This window comes from Eptatretus burgeri, chromosome 3 (genome assembly GCF_056783735.1).
Source record: "Eptatretus burgeri isolate ZD-2024b chromosome 3, Ebu_testis_v1, whole genome shotgun sequence".
NCBI lineage: Eukaryota > Metazoa > Chordata > Myxini > Myxiniformes > Myxinidae > Eptatretus > Eptatretus burgeri.
In genome coordinates this window covers 110,009,974-110,025,426 of record NC_140963.1, presented here as the reverse complement: position 1 = coordinate 110,025,426, position 15,453 = coordinate 110,009,974, and the positions used below count along the sequence as shown (strand labels likewise).

Below are 15,453 nucleotides of genomic sequence, written 5' to 3'. Positions count from 1 at the left end.
TGAATCACTGCTCACCTTCACTCTTTCATTCCTCTTTTTTCCCACCTTTGGAATAAACTCTCTCACTCTGTTCAATCCCATTCTTCCCTCCAGGCCTTCAAAGTAGCTGTTCACCACCACCTCTTATCGTCCCCCATCCAAATCCTCGATCTTTTCTACCCCCATTAATCCACCCCAAACACACCTCCTTCAAATTCCCTGTTTTCCTTCCTGGAATATCCATCTTGTATACCCCATGTTTCCCACCCCATCCCTCTCCCTTCCACAGATCTAATGTCTGTGTTCCCCACTTTTTTATCCTTCCCTCTCCCACCCCTCTTGTCTCATGCCCCCCCCCCTTGCTGTGCGTTGTGTTTTAGCTCTCATACGAGCCTCGACAAGGTATACAAAAAAAAAATAAGAATAAAAAAAAATAGTCAACCAATGGCTTTCCTTCTGACTTGGATGTTTCGTAAGGATCCTTTCGAAAGACTCACTATACAGGTGAGGGTTTGATACTGTTTTCAATTGTTTGATTTGAATGCACAAGCATGTTCGCACATGCTGGGGTTGCTGACCTCCTATTATTGTGGAGCAAAATGCTATTACTAATATCAGCCTTGAGAAGGTATACAAAAAAAATCACAGAATATTCCTTCTGAAATTTACAGCTCCTCTCCCATTTTAACTTGGTCACTATCTATCCCATCTTTGTCACACCTGAGCATTCTGGCGTAGATCCCTGTGCTATTGGTGAATCACTGGCAGAGTCGACCAGAAGAGCCGCAGGTGGGAGCGGTGATCCCACTGCTACAGTCACGGGGGGACCCGATCCACCTGCTGCAGCAGCAGCATATGTTCTCTTAACATTAGGACAATGGTACTTGGTGTGACTATGTGCATCACAACCATAGCAGGTTAAGGTCTCCCTTAATGCAAAAATTATATAATCATGTTCTGCCACTTTGAAGTTCAAGGAGATATTCAGCTGTGTTGCACCATCTTTTAACATGACAAAGCAGAACAACCTACCTAAATGATTCCACATTTTAATTTGTTGTTCCTGGTGCGTGAAGGAACCATGATAATTCGAGACACTACAGTGCCATAATCACCAAACCTTTGCTGAATCACTTTGTTTGATAGGCAGGGTGGAACATTACTTCGTGATATTTTCTTAGCCGGGGTGTCCATTGATGAAACTGGGACAGACGTTTCATCATCTCCGAGAAATGACCCGTTCTCCACAACAATGTCCGCAAAACACGTTTGTGAAACAAAAACAACAATCTTGTGGTTCATTTTAGAAAAGGCACAAATGTTTTCTCCACCTATTTGTTCTCCAATCTTGAGGAGAATATCGTCCATTAAAAAGCCTCTTTTTTTTTTTTTTTTTTTTTTTTTGTAGACATTGTCGAGGATCGTATAAGAGCTAATTAACACACAACATATAACAAAGGGAGCAGGAGATGGGTGGGAGAGGGAAGCACAAAACAGTAGGGAACAGCAACATTAGATCTGTGGAAGGGAGAGGAGGGGGTTGGGGGGGTACATGGGGTAAACAATATGGCCACGACAGGGACTTTCTGGAATGAAAGCAGGGAATTTGAAAGAGATGGGTTTGGGGTGGATTAATGGGGGTAGAAAAGATCATGGTTGGGGATGGTGGTGAACAGCTGTTTTGAAGAGATGAAGGGAAGGGTGTGATTGAAGAGAGAGTGGGGGCTTGTTCCAGTGGTGGGATGAAAGAATGAAAGTGAACAGTAATTCTTGACTTTTGACTTTGGCAGTTTCACTGTGGGGGGGGTGGGGGGGGGTTGCTGGCAGACCTTGAGCACCATACGGAAATATGAGGGGACGGAGCAGGAGCAGGGGGATAAGGCCGGAGAAGAGACAGTATAAGACAGAAAGACAACTGACCTGCCTGCGGTGAGAGTGAGACCCCAAAGTCTGAGCTTCATCATGGGAGATACCAATGATCCGAAAAGCATTGATTTTCACAGCGTGAAGCCAAGTCTGAGGCAGGAGCATGAAGGGATTCTTTCAGACGTGTCGTACAGTTTAACGTCCATCTGAGAGGCGGCACACATTGATGAATCACCCTGCCTGTGAAGCACTGGGATGACAGTTTATAGCTTGGTCAAGATTCAAACCCAGGCTAGATAGCTTGGAGAGAGCGTGCATACCTCTCGGCTATCCTGCTGTGATGTGGCTTCAAGGTTTTGTAATGACTGAAAACAATTTTTACTCATTGTAGTCATCTAATTTATTTTGCCTTCTACCTCCGGAGGTGTCCCCATGGAGGACCGCACCAGGGTATTGCCATTGAAGCTTGATGAGTGCTCACCAAGTGGTTTAAGCACTCAAGCAAGCATGCCAACAAAACGGTTGAAGAAACTTTTAAAATGAAATGTTTAATTTGTTTTATGTGTATATCTATCGATGCCAAAGTCGCAGGTCATATATTGAAAGAATGTCGTACAAAAAGGGGAAACGTGGTGTAAAATACAATTTTACATTTTCAGCGAGCAAGCCACTGAAAGAGGCACCGCATGGCCAAACGCAGGCGAGTGGGCCCTGAACTTAGTTCAGCGATCGATATATTCAGTGACAGTGCGAATATTGTGGAGCACTCTCAAAGTGGCTTAAGCACTCAAGCAAGCACTCCAACAAAATGGTTGATCAGGAACGGCTGGCTTTGTAAGCGATTAGCGATCACTGATCGGTCATATAAACACCATGCACCCGGAAAATGCCCGTGATGTCAAGCAATATCTGAATTGGACAATGAACACTTTTCTTTTCTTTTTTAGCAGTCGGAACTACTGCTGAAGTCGATAAAGAAGTTTAAATTTTGAAATTCAGCTTGGATTAAGAGATTCTATAGGTTATGGCATGTGTGGAAATGAAGTAAAACCAAAAACGCTGTCTCCTGGCATTTATAAGCATTGTAACGTGACCAGAGATTCATAGGTATGATCAGGCATTCGATGCTATGAGTGAGGAAAGTGGGAAAAAAACAAAAAACTTTATCGTTAAGAAACTGTTGCGGCCTGTTCCAAGTCAAGGAATTGTTGAGTAGGCCAAAAAAAATATTGGTGAATTAAGACCCAAGCGAGGGATAGCGAGGTGACCAAGGATGAGCCTTGATAAAGGATAATTAAATAAGACCATTAATTATCTTCAAAAGGGTTGTTTTAGTTGACCCAAACACCCAATTTTCACTCATGCACCTCCTTCTAGTTCCCTTAGTATGCTTGCAAAGTTTCAGGCTAGGTTTCATGGTTTTGCAGTTATGGAGGAGTCACATACGTGCGCACACTGACGTTTATTATGATATATGTATTTGTGACAAGTCTAAGTGGGCTACTTCCCATTCATGAAATACGGCATAGTCCACAATTCAAGACTAATATATAGATTACAAAAATGTAACTGGAGCAAAATATCTTTGTGACAAGTCGAAGTGGGCGACAACCTGTCTTGGGCTTGTTTCGGCACGCATTGCTTTCAGCTTTAATTGCTTCTGTGTACTTATTGACTATCCGAAAAGAATGACTACAAATGTTGACATATTTTGCTTTTTTCGTCCTGATTGAAAATAGGGCTTGTGGGGATAAACTGCTGCAGAATTATTATTATTATTACTATTTTTTAAAATCTCAATGACATGTTGTGTTTTTGGGGTAGATGGAGGAACTTCATAGTAAAGGTAGGATTGTATAGAGCAGCATGGTCCGTGGATGAGGAGGAGACATCCCGATGTAATTTAAGGAGGAAAAACTGTCAGCTTAAGTTGTTACGTGTCACCGCATTGGAGGGGGGTAGGGGAGTGCTGTGTTAATTAGGTAGGGATGAATGCCAATTTCTCCCAGTATGTAATTGCCCCAGTGTGACCACCCCTTGGCTTTTTTTCACAAGATCTTCACTATTCGTTGTTCACCTTGGTGTCTTGGTTTTCTATTATCATCGCTTTTCCGAAACCTTGTGAACTATTGGCTCTTTTTCATTGGCTCACCTTGGCATTTATGAAAATGAGGGGTAGTCACACTGGATTGCCCCCATGCCCTTTTCCTATGTTTTTGTATTGAGAAGACTGGCGATTAAAAAGGAATCACATCCTTAAAACAACAACCGAACCGAATGTTCCAAGCAGGCAAAAACCCCGCTTCAGAATAACAACCAGCAAACCACGCCCCTGGGGTGGAGGATGGATGGGCGTGATGCCACAACGTGTGAGAGGAGAGTTGGGTGAGGTACACGGTGTAGATGGAAGGCTCTCGCTCGCTGGCTTCTCCTCGACATGCCGAAGAAGGTTGCGCGATTCTTGTGTTCGGGCTTTGTGAATTTGCCCACGTGCTGGAGCAAGACTGAGCTGAGTTCAGTCTTGAATTTCCGTCATTGCTGTTCAGCTGAGTTGCGTAGTGGTACATTTACAAGAGGGAGAGGACAAGAAGAGCGTGTCTCTCAGCAATAACTCAGTGTGATCCTGTTGTGTGTTAGAGAAGGAAGGTGGGCTGTAATTGTGAGTGGACCTGGTGTAAGAGAGGAGCAGGGTTGGCAATCTCGAATGTGAGAAGAGACTGTACGGCGGCTTCTGGGCCCTTAATGAAGGGACCATCCGCACGAATTTCCTCTCATGCGTTTCCCACCCAGAGAGCAGCTCGACGCCACTTTGGTTGCGGTTTCACACGCAGTGACGACGCCAGGTCCAAAAAGGATAATTTCTGGACGAAGCTAAGTGCCACAATAAAGGGAGGGGCTTCCTTTTATTTTATTATCTTTTCCCCTTGTCTGTTTTTGTAACTGTGTAGAGGTGCCTCGACTTTAGGCTGCAGATTACCTCACGTTTCATTACCTCGTGCTTTGATTTATTTTCATTATTATGCTTTGATTTATCCCTCTTATGAATACTTGACATGATCATTAAACCCCTATTTGTTAAGATTGCTTGTGTGTCTGCTGTGGGTTCGAGTATATACCCTTGTCCTTTGTCATGGTGAACACGTCTGGTACGCGCTTTGCTGCCCCATCCCGCATGTTCTATAATCTCCAAGGATCACGTGTTCACCTCCAAGAGAAAACTGTTCGGCTATCCGTCCAGGTCAGTCTTAACCGGTGTGGACACGACAATATGTTTGAACTTAAGTTGCGGAAAACTGAGATGTGGTGTATGTATATATGTGTGTATATATATATATATATATATATATATATATATATATATATATATATATATATATATATATATATATGCACTCGCACTCACACTCACACATACACACACAATCGATCGTGATTGCAAAATGGAACTAGAGTGAAGTCGATGGCACGCCACCAAAAATTCCAATGATTCCCACCTAAAGTAAAGTTGAAAATTGGATACAGTTCAACCAGGATTAACCCAAGTTCACATGCCCCCCCCCCCCCAATGTTGACTGCATATACAAAGATTCATTCAAAAATGTATTAACAAATTTGCCTGTAATTGCATTTTTTGGTGTTTGAACTTTTTCCCTGGCACAGGGGGGCGAGGCCAAAAATTACACTTGTCTTGCAACTTCTTACCATGCGATGACCACAACTGCCAAATTTGCTGAATTTTTGCCACATGACTGAAGGACAGAGACAGACAGATGGAGCCATTTACAATATCATCCGTTTCATTTAAAAAGCGTGAGGATAATAAAAATGAACAGCATATCATGCACACACTAAATATTGTTGCGAATTCGCGCCCGCCGGCGTGCGAACGGCCACGTAACTCGAATCGTGGCACGTCGCCTACCGGACGGACAATTCTGTCGTGACCCTCTCGGACTAACGCCGGGAGCTAGTCACGGGTGGGCCTTTCGGCCTCACCACGATCGTGCCAATCGGCCCCCCGCGTGGGATAGGGTTGTTCGCCAAACTCGACCTACCTAAGTACCCACGCGGAGGGTAGACCGAGCGATCGCACCTCGCCGCAGGTCGACTCCGGACACGGGCCACTTAAGCGACCCGTTCCGTACTATCGGGATAACCAAGCAGTGTTATCGTCGGCCTCGACGGTTCCGATTAATTATCGGGCGTATTAAGCCCACTACCAACCCTTTACGTGAAGCAAGACGGAGATTCAATTAAAGAAAAGACGAAGCGAAACGGGAAAACAGTTCAACATGATGCACATTTATTCCGCGGCACACGGAGAGCACACATATACAATTAAACAGAATGCACATAAAGCAATTGCAACAAAAGAAACACAACAATGCAGATCTACAACCGACTACGCATACACACGGCAACACTTACACAGTTTTACTTCACCAGACTGGCGCCACACACACACGTTTACTCAGAAACAAAAGAAATGGGCCACCCTCAAAGACAAGAGGGCAGACGGGGCCTGTGGGCCAATATTTGCGCGGAACCTGAAAGAGCGGTCAGGTCCGTGAGACCGGGTGGATCCTACCCGTGTCTTTGTGATGAGCCGCAAATGTGGCAGCGCGGCGGTGCCCCGACTTCGTGCTCCTTCGCGGGTTTCGTTGGCACTGCTTGGAGTGGGGTGGGAACGGGGCCCCCTTTTCGCACTATCTCAGCGCGGGGGAAAAAAAAGGGGGGTAATTGTTGATGCTCTGGGGAAAGAGTATAGCTGGCTTGCTTGTGTCCCGCGACGAGCGATTCCACCGCGACCTCGTCACCGACCGCCGTCTTCCTTGCCTCGGACCCGAGCTCTTCGGTCTCTTCCCCAATTCTCCTCAGCCGACTGCAGCAAACCACCTGTACACCCTCGCCTCCCGACTCCACTCCGCGCTTCAACCCGACTCTGCCCCAAAACTCTCTTCGCCCTTCCAAGGCCGACTCCGCTCAAACCGACCCTGCCCAAACCGACTCGACCGAGACCGACTCGACTAAAACTGACTCTGCCGCTGCCACACTCTACCGCTGCCACACTCTGTTCTCCAAAACTGACTCTACTCTCTTCCAAAACCGGTTCTGCCGAGATTCGCCCCGTGCTCGGCGCTTTATAGGCTGGCAGGAGAACCCATATGCAAATTTCTGGATCAGAACGAGCTCGGGGTGGAGCCACGCTCGCCCATTGGACGTAGAAAAAGGGGCGCGAGTCTCCCCTGATCCTAGAATTTGCATATCTCGATTCTACACCGATGCGCCTGGAGGCGGGGCCAAACCGCCCCGCGCTTGCTGATTGGACGGATCAGAAGGTGGCGTGTAGCATTCCTGATCCGAATTCTCCTCGGAAAGGCCGCATTTTGCACTCGCGGCTCGGCGCGCGTCCCGTACGAGCCCAGGACAGCCTGATGCTCTGTGCTCACAGGTGGTGCGGGAATGGCCGCAGAAGGAGAGAGGTGAAGGTGGTGGAGGGTTTATGGTGGTGGTTTATGGCCATGGTGCCGTTTGGAATGGCGGTGATGCGATGTTTGCGGGAGCGAGTTGTGAAAGTAAAGATCGTGGCTGTTGGTGTTGTTGTTGTTGTTGTTGTGAAGCGGCGTTATGGTTGGTGGTTGTTGTGTGATGGCGGTTGAGACGTGGTTGGTTCAAAATAAAGATAGAACAGAAAAACGGCTATCTTAAAGGGTCGCAGCCCGAATGAATCACATTTATTCCCTCTAAACAACGGGTTTGGGCTAACTACACATGTACTTCCAGAGATATCTCACCTACGGGACCTGAATGGTGGTTTGCAAATTTCCACAACCGTAACAATATTTTAAACAGCAGAGGTAATATCATTTATCTTCAAATGTATCTCAATCAAGATCCTTTTACCATTTGGCTTTCATCTCCAACCGTTTTTTCAACTGCACAACTCTGTGTGACGCTCGTGAAGCTAATTCCAACATCTGTCAGAGCCCCTATAATTCATTCAAATTGGTGATTTGTCAAGTCCTGCAAGAACTCTGTGTAATATACCAGAAATTAATAAATTATTTTGACACTAATGCACAGAATGAGGTTTTAGGCCATTCAAGGTTAATTTTTTTAGGTTATCGAGTACTTAAAATATATGAACTGATAGGTTTTTCAAAAACAAAAATAATGATGATAATCAGGCTTCCTTTTTATTTTTATTTTTTCATTTGGTGCATGATTGGGTTTCGAGAAAGGTAGTTCAGGAAATACATATTGTTATGAAATTGATCATTTCCCTCTGCCACCGAAGATAAAGGTGGTTATATTTTCATTCCTGTCTGTCTATCTGTTTGTTTTTCTGTGTATGTGCAGGATATCTCAAAGAGTTGGGACACATCCGGATGAAATTTTGTGGACAGGTTTGGTGTGTGACAAGGACGAACTCATTCGATTTTAGTGAAAATCCAGATCCGGATCCGACAACTAGAATTTTTAAAAGTGATAATTCACCCTTGAGAAATGGAGCCAAAAACGATATTTAGCATGATGGCTAAAAAAGTTTTAGATTGATTCGGACGAAACTTTGTGGACATGTTGGTTGTGTGGCAAGAAAGAATTGATTCAATTCTGGTTAATATCCGAATCCGGATCCAAATCTGATAATTTTTTAATTGATTCTTCACCATTGAGAGATCTGGCTAAACCGATATAGAGCACGATATCTCAAAAAGTTGTGGGCGGATTCGGATAAAACTTGGTGGACACGTGTGTGTGGCAAGGACTAATTGATTCGATTTTGGTTAAGATCTGAATCTGAATCTGGATACGAGAATTTTCTTTTTTAAAGTGATTTTTCACCATTGAGAGATGGGGCCAAAAACAATATATTGTTACGAATCTGGAAGCCTTTTGCACACAGACAGCCAGAGACCCCGTAGTTCAGTTATTTTCATAAGTATGTGTTTATAGTTAGAATCCCTCCTTCTGTCTAGTGGGAATTTCGTGTGTGTGCTACAAGTTTTTTTTTTTTTTTTTTTTTTTTTAGTTAGGTTTTTACTACAACTACAACTACATCAACAACGCCACCGTCCCTCACTCGACCCAGTCACCATTGCCCACGTGTTTTTGGCTGAGGGCGTGGGTGGAGCCTCTGTCGCTTCGGATCGAGGCTCCACCCCAAGGAGGGGCATAGAGCATTTCCTCCAGCCAATGAGTGGAGGGTGAGCACCACACGCGCGCCCCAGCCAATCAGGAGGCGAGTGGTGAGAAAAGAAACCCATCACACCTCCAGAGAGAAAAAGAGACGAGAGGACGACGGACAGCAGTGATCGAAGTGACTGCCTAGCAGACAGGAGTGTTCGTGGCGATTGCGGCGCTGTCTGTGGTCGTGGTTGAGCGGTCTGCAGTCCTGGTGGCGATTGCGGCGCGGTTTGTGGTCGTGGTTGAGCGGTCTGCAGTCTTGGTGCTGACAACGCGAAGATCGTGCGTTCGAGTCCCACCGTGGTGGTTCGTGGTCGGTGTGACCGCACGAGGCGGGACAGGTACCCCGGCCTGGCTCTACCGAATATACCCACGGGGTCCAGTTTCGTGTGTGTGTGCGTGCGTGCCTGTGTGTCCGTGGGCCCCGTCTGTAAGTAGGATTGTAGAAGTTTTTTCCTTTCCTTGTAATTTACATTTTCTTATTCTGAAAACTCTGCTCTTTGTGTGCTTCCCCTCCCCAATTATTGTTATAAATTTCCCCTGTTAAATGTTCCAGTTAGTTGTTCGTGTTTTCTTTCATTGGCCGAACAAGGTGCGTATTGAGGACTAGTAAGGGCGTTTGGGCCGGTAAGTTGCCATTTGGACCGACGGATCTTTGTAATCCCCGCTCGGTTTACACCCGGATCGGGCTCGGTAAATGGTCCGTTCCGCCCGAGGTCCGTCGAGGGTGTGGTTTTCCCTGGTAGTTGGATGACATGGGTATTTAGGTATATTGAAATTAGGCAATTAACCCTACCCCGCGCCATCAAAATATTGGCGACCACGGTCCACCAAGGAAACGGGTGAACTCTCGGACTTATCCGAGAGTCACGACCTAAATTCCGGGTGTTCGGTGGTAGACGACTCCACTGCTCCCCCTGGTGGTCGTTTAGCGTCGCCGAACCCCGGCCCACAACAATATATCATATTTAACCTCCGCCATCGAAGATGGACGGAGGTTACTGTTTTCACCCCTGTCTGTTTGTTACTTATGAAATCTAAAGATTTTGTAAGTATATTGATGACTTCCGTTTCTGTTTGTTTGTTTGTGTGTTTGTTACTAACGAAATCTAAAGATTTCCTAAGTATATTGATGACTTCCGTTTCTGTGTGTTTGCTTGTGTGTTTGTTACTTACGAAATCTAAAGATTTCGGAAGTATATTGATGCCTTCCGTTTCTGCTTGTGACTTACGAAATCTAAAGATTTCATAAGTATATTGATGCCTTCCGTTTCTGTTTGTTTGTTTGTTTGTTTGTAGGCATGATAACTCGAGAACGGAAGAAGCTACCAATGTCAAATTACACCACGTGATTCAGGAGGGTGATGGCTAGTGCTGATTAGATTTTGATCAAAATGGGTCAAAGGTCAAGGTCACAGTGAGGTCAAACATCCAAAAAATGATAACTCGAGAATGGAAGAAGCTACCAATGTCAAATTACACCACGTGATTCAGGAGGGTGATGGCTAGCGCTGATTAGATTTTGGTCAAAATCGGTCAAAGGTCAAGGTCACAGTGAGGTAAAACATCCAAAACATTCGATTTTTGATTTTTTTGGTAGAGAATCATCGTAGAAACTTCTGGTTTGCGTCGCTACCTTCTCTAGAGACAGCTTTTATTGGACAAGGTCAGAGGACAAGTTGACGATTTCGTAAGTACCAGTCTATGACTGCTTGTTTGTTTGTTTGTTAGTTTGTTACTTACGAAATCTCAAGATTTCATAAGTATATTGATGACTTCCGTTTCTGTTTGTTTGTTTGTTTGTTTGTTTGTAGGCACGATAACTCGAGAACGGAAGAAGCTACCAATGTCAAATTACACCACGTGATTCAGGAGGGTGGTAGCTAGTGCTGATTGGATTTTGGTCAAAATCGGTCAAAGGTCAAGGTCACAGTGAGGTCAAACATCCAAAACATTGGATTTTTGATGGTTTGGTACAGAATCATCGTAGAAACTTCTGGTTTGCGTCGCTATCTTCTCGAGAGACAGCTTTTATTCGACAAGGTCAGATGTCAAGTTGACAATTTCGTAAGTACCAGTCTATGACTGCTTGTTACTGATTTCGTATGTATATTGATGCCTTCCGTTTCTGTTTGTTACTTATGAAATCTAAAGATTTCGTTAGTATATTGATGCCTTCCGTTTCTGTTTGTTTGTTTGTTTGTAGGCACGATAACTCGAACGGAAGAAGCCACCAATGTCAAATTACACCACGTGATTCAGGAAGGTGGTGGCTCGTGCTGATTCGATTTTGGTCAAAATCGGTCAAAGGTCAAGGTCACAGTGAGGTCAAACATCCAAAACATTCGATTTTTGATGGTTTGGTACAGAAAATCATCGTAGAAACTTCTGGTTTGTGTTGCTACCTTCTCAAGAGACAGCTTTTATTAGACAAGCTCAGAGGTTAAGTTGATGATTTCGTAAGTACCAGTCTCTGACTGCTTGTTTGTTTGTTTGTTTGTTTGTAGGCACGATAACTCGAGAACGGAAGAAGCTACCAATGTCAAATTGCACCACGTGATTCAGGAGGGTGATGGCTAGTGCTGATTAGATTTTGGTCAAAGGTCAAACATAATTCCGTAAATTCATGTGGAGAAATGGAGTATTTTTGCTTCGCTCGACGTTACGAGTTCGTTTTAACTTCGATTTTAATTTTGTCTTTGGTTTTTGCGATCGCTTTGGACGCTTAAAACTCGGTTGTCGAAATTCTGGTAAAAATCGGATGTTTTGGAGACGTTTTAAGATTGTATAAAAAAATATTTCACTCGACGCGTCACGGGTCGTCACGTGATGCAGTGCGCTCGAGCAGACGCGTCGTTGAGTGACGTTAAGGTTTTGCGTGGAGAAATGGAGTATTTTTGCTTCGCTCGACGTTACGAGTTCGTTTTAACTTCGATTTTAATTTTGTCTTCGGTTTTTGCGATCGCTTAGGACGCTTAAAAACTCGGTTGTCGAAATTCTGGAACAGAGATGAATAACTGATATATATATATATATATATAATAATAAGTCTTTTATCAGATTCTTCTGAAAAGTAATACACCTATTATTTGGCATATCCTGCTGGTACTGAATCACTTTTTTAAAAATAAAAACAAAAAAATTGAATTTTTATAAGAAATCTAGTTTTTGTCTGGGACTCATTATCTGCAAACCACTGTGTAAAATCGTAGACCACAATGAATTCAGAATTCAAGCTTCCCTTGGGCTTCTGACTGATTCATGCTTTTATTAGACAAGGTCAGAGGTCAAGTTGACGATTTCGGAAGGACCAGTCTATGACTGCTCGTTTGTTTGTTTGTTTGTAGGCACGATAACTCGAGAACAGAAGAAGCTACCAATGTCAAATTACACCATGTGATTCAGGAGGGTGATGGCTCGTGCTGATTAGATTTTCATCAAAATCGGTCAAAGGTCAAGGTCACAGTGAGGTCAAATATTCGATTTTTGATGGTTTGGTACAGTTACCTCGAGAACGGAAGAAGCTACCAATGTCAAATTACACCACGTGATTCAGGAGGGTGATGGCTCGCGCTGATTTGATTTTGGTCAAAATCGGCCAAAGGTCAAGGTCACAGTGAGGTCAAACATCCAAAACATTCGATTTTTGATGTTTTGGTGCAGAATCATCGTTGAAACTTCTGGTTTGCGTCGCTACCTTCTCCAGAGACAGCTTTTATTAGACAAGGTCAGTGGTCAAGTTGACGATTTCGTAAGTACCAGTCTATGACTGCTTGTTACTTACGAAATCTAAAGATTTCGTAAGTATGTTGATGACTTCCGTTTCTGTTTGTTTGTTTGTTTGTTTGTTTGTCGGGACGATCACTTGAGAACGGAAGAAGCTACCAATGTCAAATTACACCACGTGATTCAGGAGGGTGATGGCTCGTGCTGATTAGATTTTCGTCAAAATCGGTCAAATGTCAAGGTCACAGTGAGGTGAAATATTCGATTTTTGATGGTTTGGTACAGAATCATTGTAGAAACTTCTGGTTTGCGTCGCTATCTTCTCGAGAGACAGATTTTATTAGACAAGGTCAGAGGTCAAGTTGACGATTTCTTAAGTGCTCGTCTATGACTGCTTGTTTGTTTGTTTGTTTGTGAACAGTATTACGGAAACTCCTGGACGGATTTCGACGAAACTTGGTGGGGGGATTCGGTGTGGTCCAAGGATCATGCAATTCGATTTTGTACTTGGATCAAAGTCCAATATGGCCGCTGTGGCGGCCATTTTGAAAAAATATTTGACTTTTTGTTTTTGCATTTCTGCATGTTTTAAGTGATTTCCAACCCCACAAAAAAAATTCGTGAGAGAAAAAAAAAAATTTGCAACTTTTTTCAAAAAAATTTCGATTTTTTTTTTTTTTTTTTGAAAAATATTTGAATTTTTTTTGTTTTTGCATTTCTACATGTTTTAAGTGATTACCAGCCCCCAAACAAAATTTGTTGGAGAAAAAAAAAACTAATTTTGCAACTTTTTTTTCAAAAAATTTTCGATTTTTTTTTTTTTTTTTTTTTTTTTTTTTTTTTTTTTTTTTGTCATTTCTACATGTGCGTCGATTTAGTTTAGTTTATTCAATCGTGGTTCAGTAGAGTCTGATCCGTTTTGACCTACAATGAATAGGATATCAGGTTCACTTAAGTGACCCAGCAGTATTGGCGGCGGAGGTTTTGCACCCTACCGAGTGCTCCCCCTCAAGTTCAAAAATATATTGGGCCAGATATGTTCTTGTGGATCAGGCATTACGGGGCAGAGGTATACGCTCTACCGAGTGCCTTTCTAGTTTGTTTTCTGTATTTTCATTGTGATGTTTTGCTTTGATTGAAATGGGTGATTATATGATCAGTGTTGTCTTGGAGAGGTCTGTGTGAGTAATCGGTCTGTGAGTGAGTCTATATGCAGATCTATTTTTTTTTTAATTGATCATTCATTTCCATATCTAATGTAATCTGTATATTTCAGAAATGTTCTGCGTTTTATTTCATTTTATTTTATTATTTTTTTGAAACTGAAGTTAGAGCAATATTATTATTTGTTTGCTTGATTGTTGTTTTGTTTTTATTTTTTTTATTTTTTCCTTTCTCATTTAACCGTAATTAGTGAATAATGCGCAGATTCTGTGCACAGCATCTGCAGCCACTTTTAATACAACATTCGTAGTATTTCTTTCGGCACTTGAAATGCACCTCTGACCATGGACTCGACAAGCTTGCCCAGGTGCCTTGTCACATTTTGAGCTGCCTAGTTGAGACCATAGCCAGAGGTGCACTGCAAGGTGCAGACACTGGTCTGATAAACAATTTGCTATTGTTTGGACTTGTATTCCTGAGCTGCCAAAGGCACAGTTTGACAAACTTGTGTACTTAAATAAGCAAAACTTTAGCTGAAGGAGGTAGCACTTTTATACATTAGAAAGGAGGTGATTACAAGGGGAACTGAAAGAGATGTTTAAAGATAATGAAGGGTGTCGACAAGATAGGTACAGTGGAGCTTTTCAACAGAATGGCCAATGTTGGTACCAGGGGCCAAAGCTTGAGGCTAAAGAAGATGAGAGTTAGGCTGAATTAAGGCATGGGATTTCAGTCGGAGAGTAGTTGATGCATGGAAAGGTCTGCGTGGAAAGATAGTGGCAGTAGAGGGGTAGATAACGCTAAATTGAAATTAGATCGGTACTGAGATGCATTGGAGATAGAGGGGTACAGGGATATTGGCATGACTTGTAAGTGGCTTGAGTGTGGATGGGTATCGTATCTCGGATTGCTGTAGCGTCGACAATAGGTGTGTGTGTGTGTGTGTGTGTGTGTGTGTGTGTGTGTGTGTGTGTGTGTGTGTGTGTGTGTGTGTGTGTGTGTGTGTGTGAGTGACACATATGGCTTGCTTAATCACAAGTTGATGTTACTCCTTGACCTTGGGTTTTGTCCAACTTAGTCACGCCCGTTCTGGAAGCTGTGTTTGTTTGCACCTTGATCTACTGTACTATATATTCTTTCATTCCAAGGAGTTTAAACAATTGTTGCACACACACAACTTTGCACATCAATGCGATAAAGTTTTGCATTAAAAATGCATGCTAAATTATAAGCGTGTTTTAATGTATATATGGGTCGCACACATTGGTGTTGTCCATCCATCCATTGGGACCATACTCTGTACAGAGCGTCGGTGCTGCCGAAGCAGTTTCCTTGGCTATTGGGCACAATCTTGGACGGGTCGCCACTCCGACGTAGGATACTCGAATGACTCGATCATCCCCAGCAAGCTGGTACTCATTTTGCCGACCTCGGAAGGATGGCAGGCTGAGTCAGTCCCCTGGTGAAGTAATTCAGCGGGCAACGAGGCTTGAACTCAGGACCCTTGGATCCCAAGCCAACACCAGGATA

At 43.5% G+C, this 15,453-nt stretch overlaps 1 protein-coding gene and 1 long non-coding RNA gene across 5 annotated transcripts in view; both read left to right on the top strand.

Annotated features, from left to right (window-relative positions):
• Positions 1 to 15,453, top strand: part of PLEKHA5 (pleckstrin homology domain containing A5) — a 260,790-nt gene that overhangs the window by 29,800 nt on the left and 215,537 nt on the right. The gene's annotated exons all lie outside the window — the stretch shown is intronic.
• On the top strand, positions 9,837 to 11,530 carry LOC147030695 (uncharacterized). Its single transcript, XR_015055804.1, has 3 exons — positions 9,837 to 10,723; positions 10,848 to 11,100; positions 11,240 to 11,530. It is a non-coding gene; the product is annotated as an uncharacterized LOC147030695 (long non-coding RNA).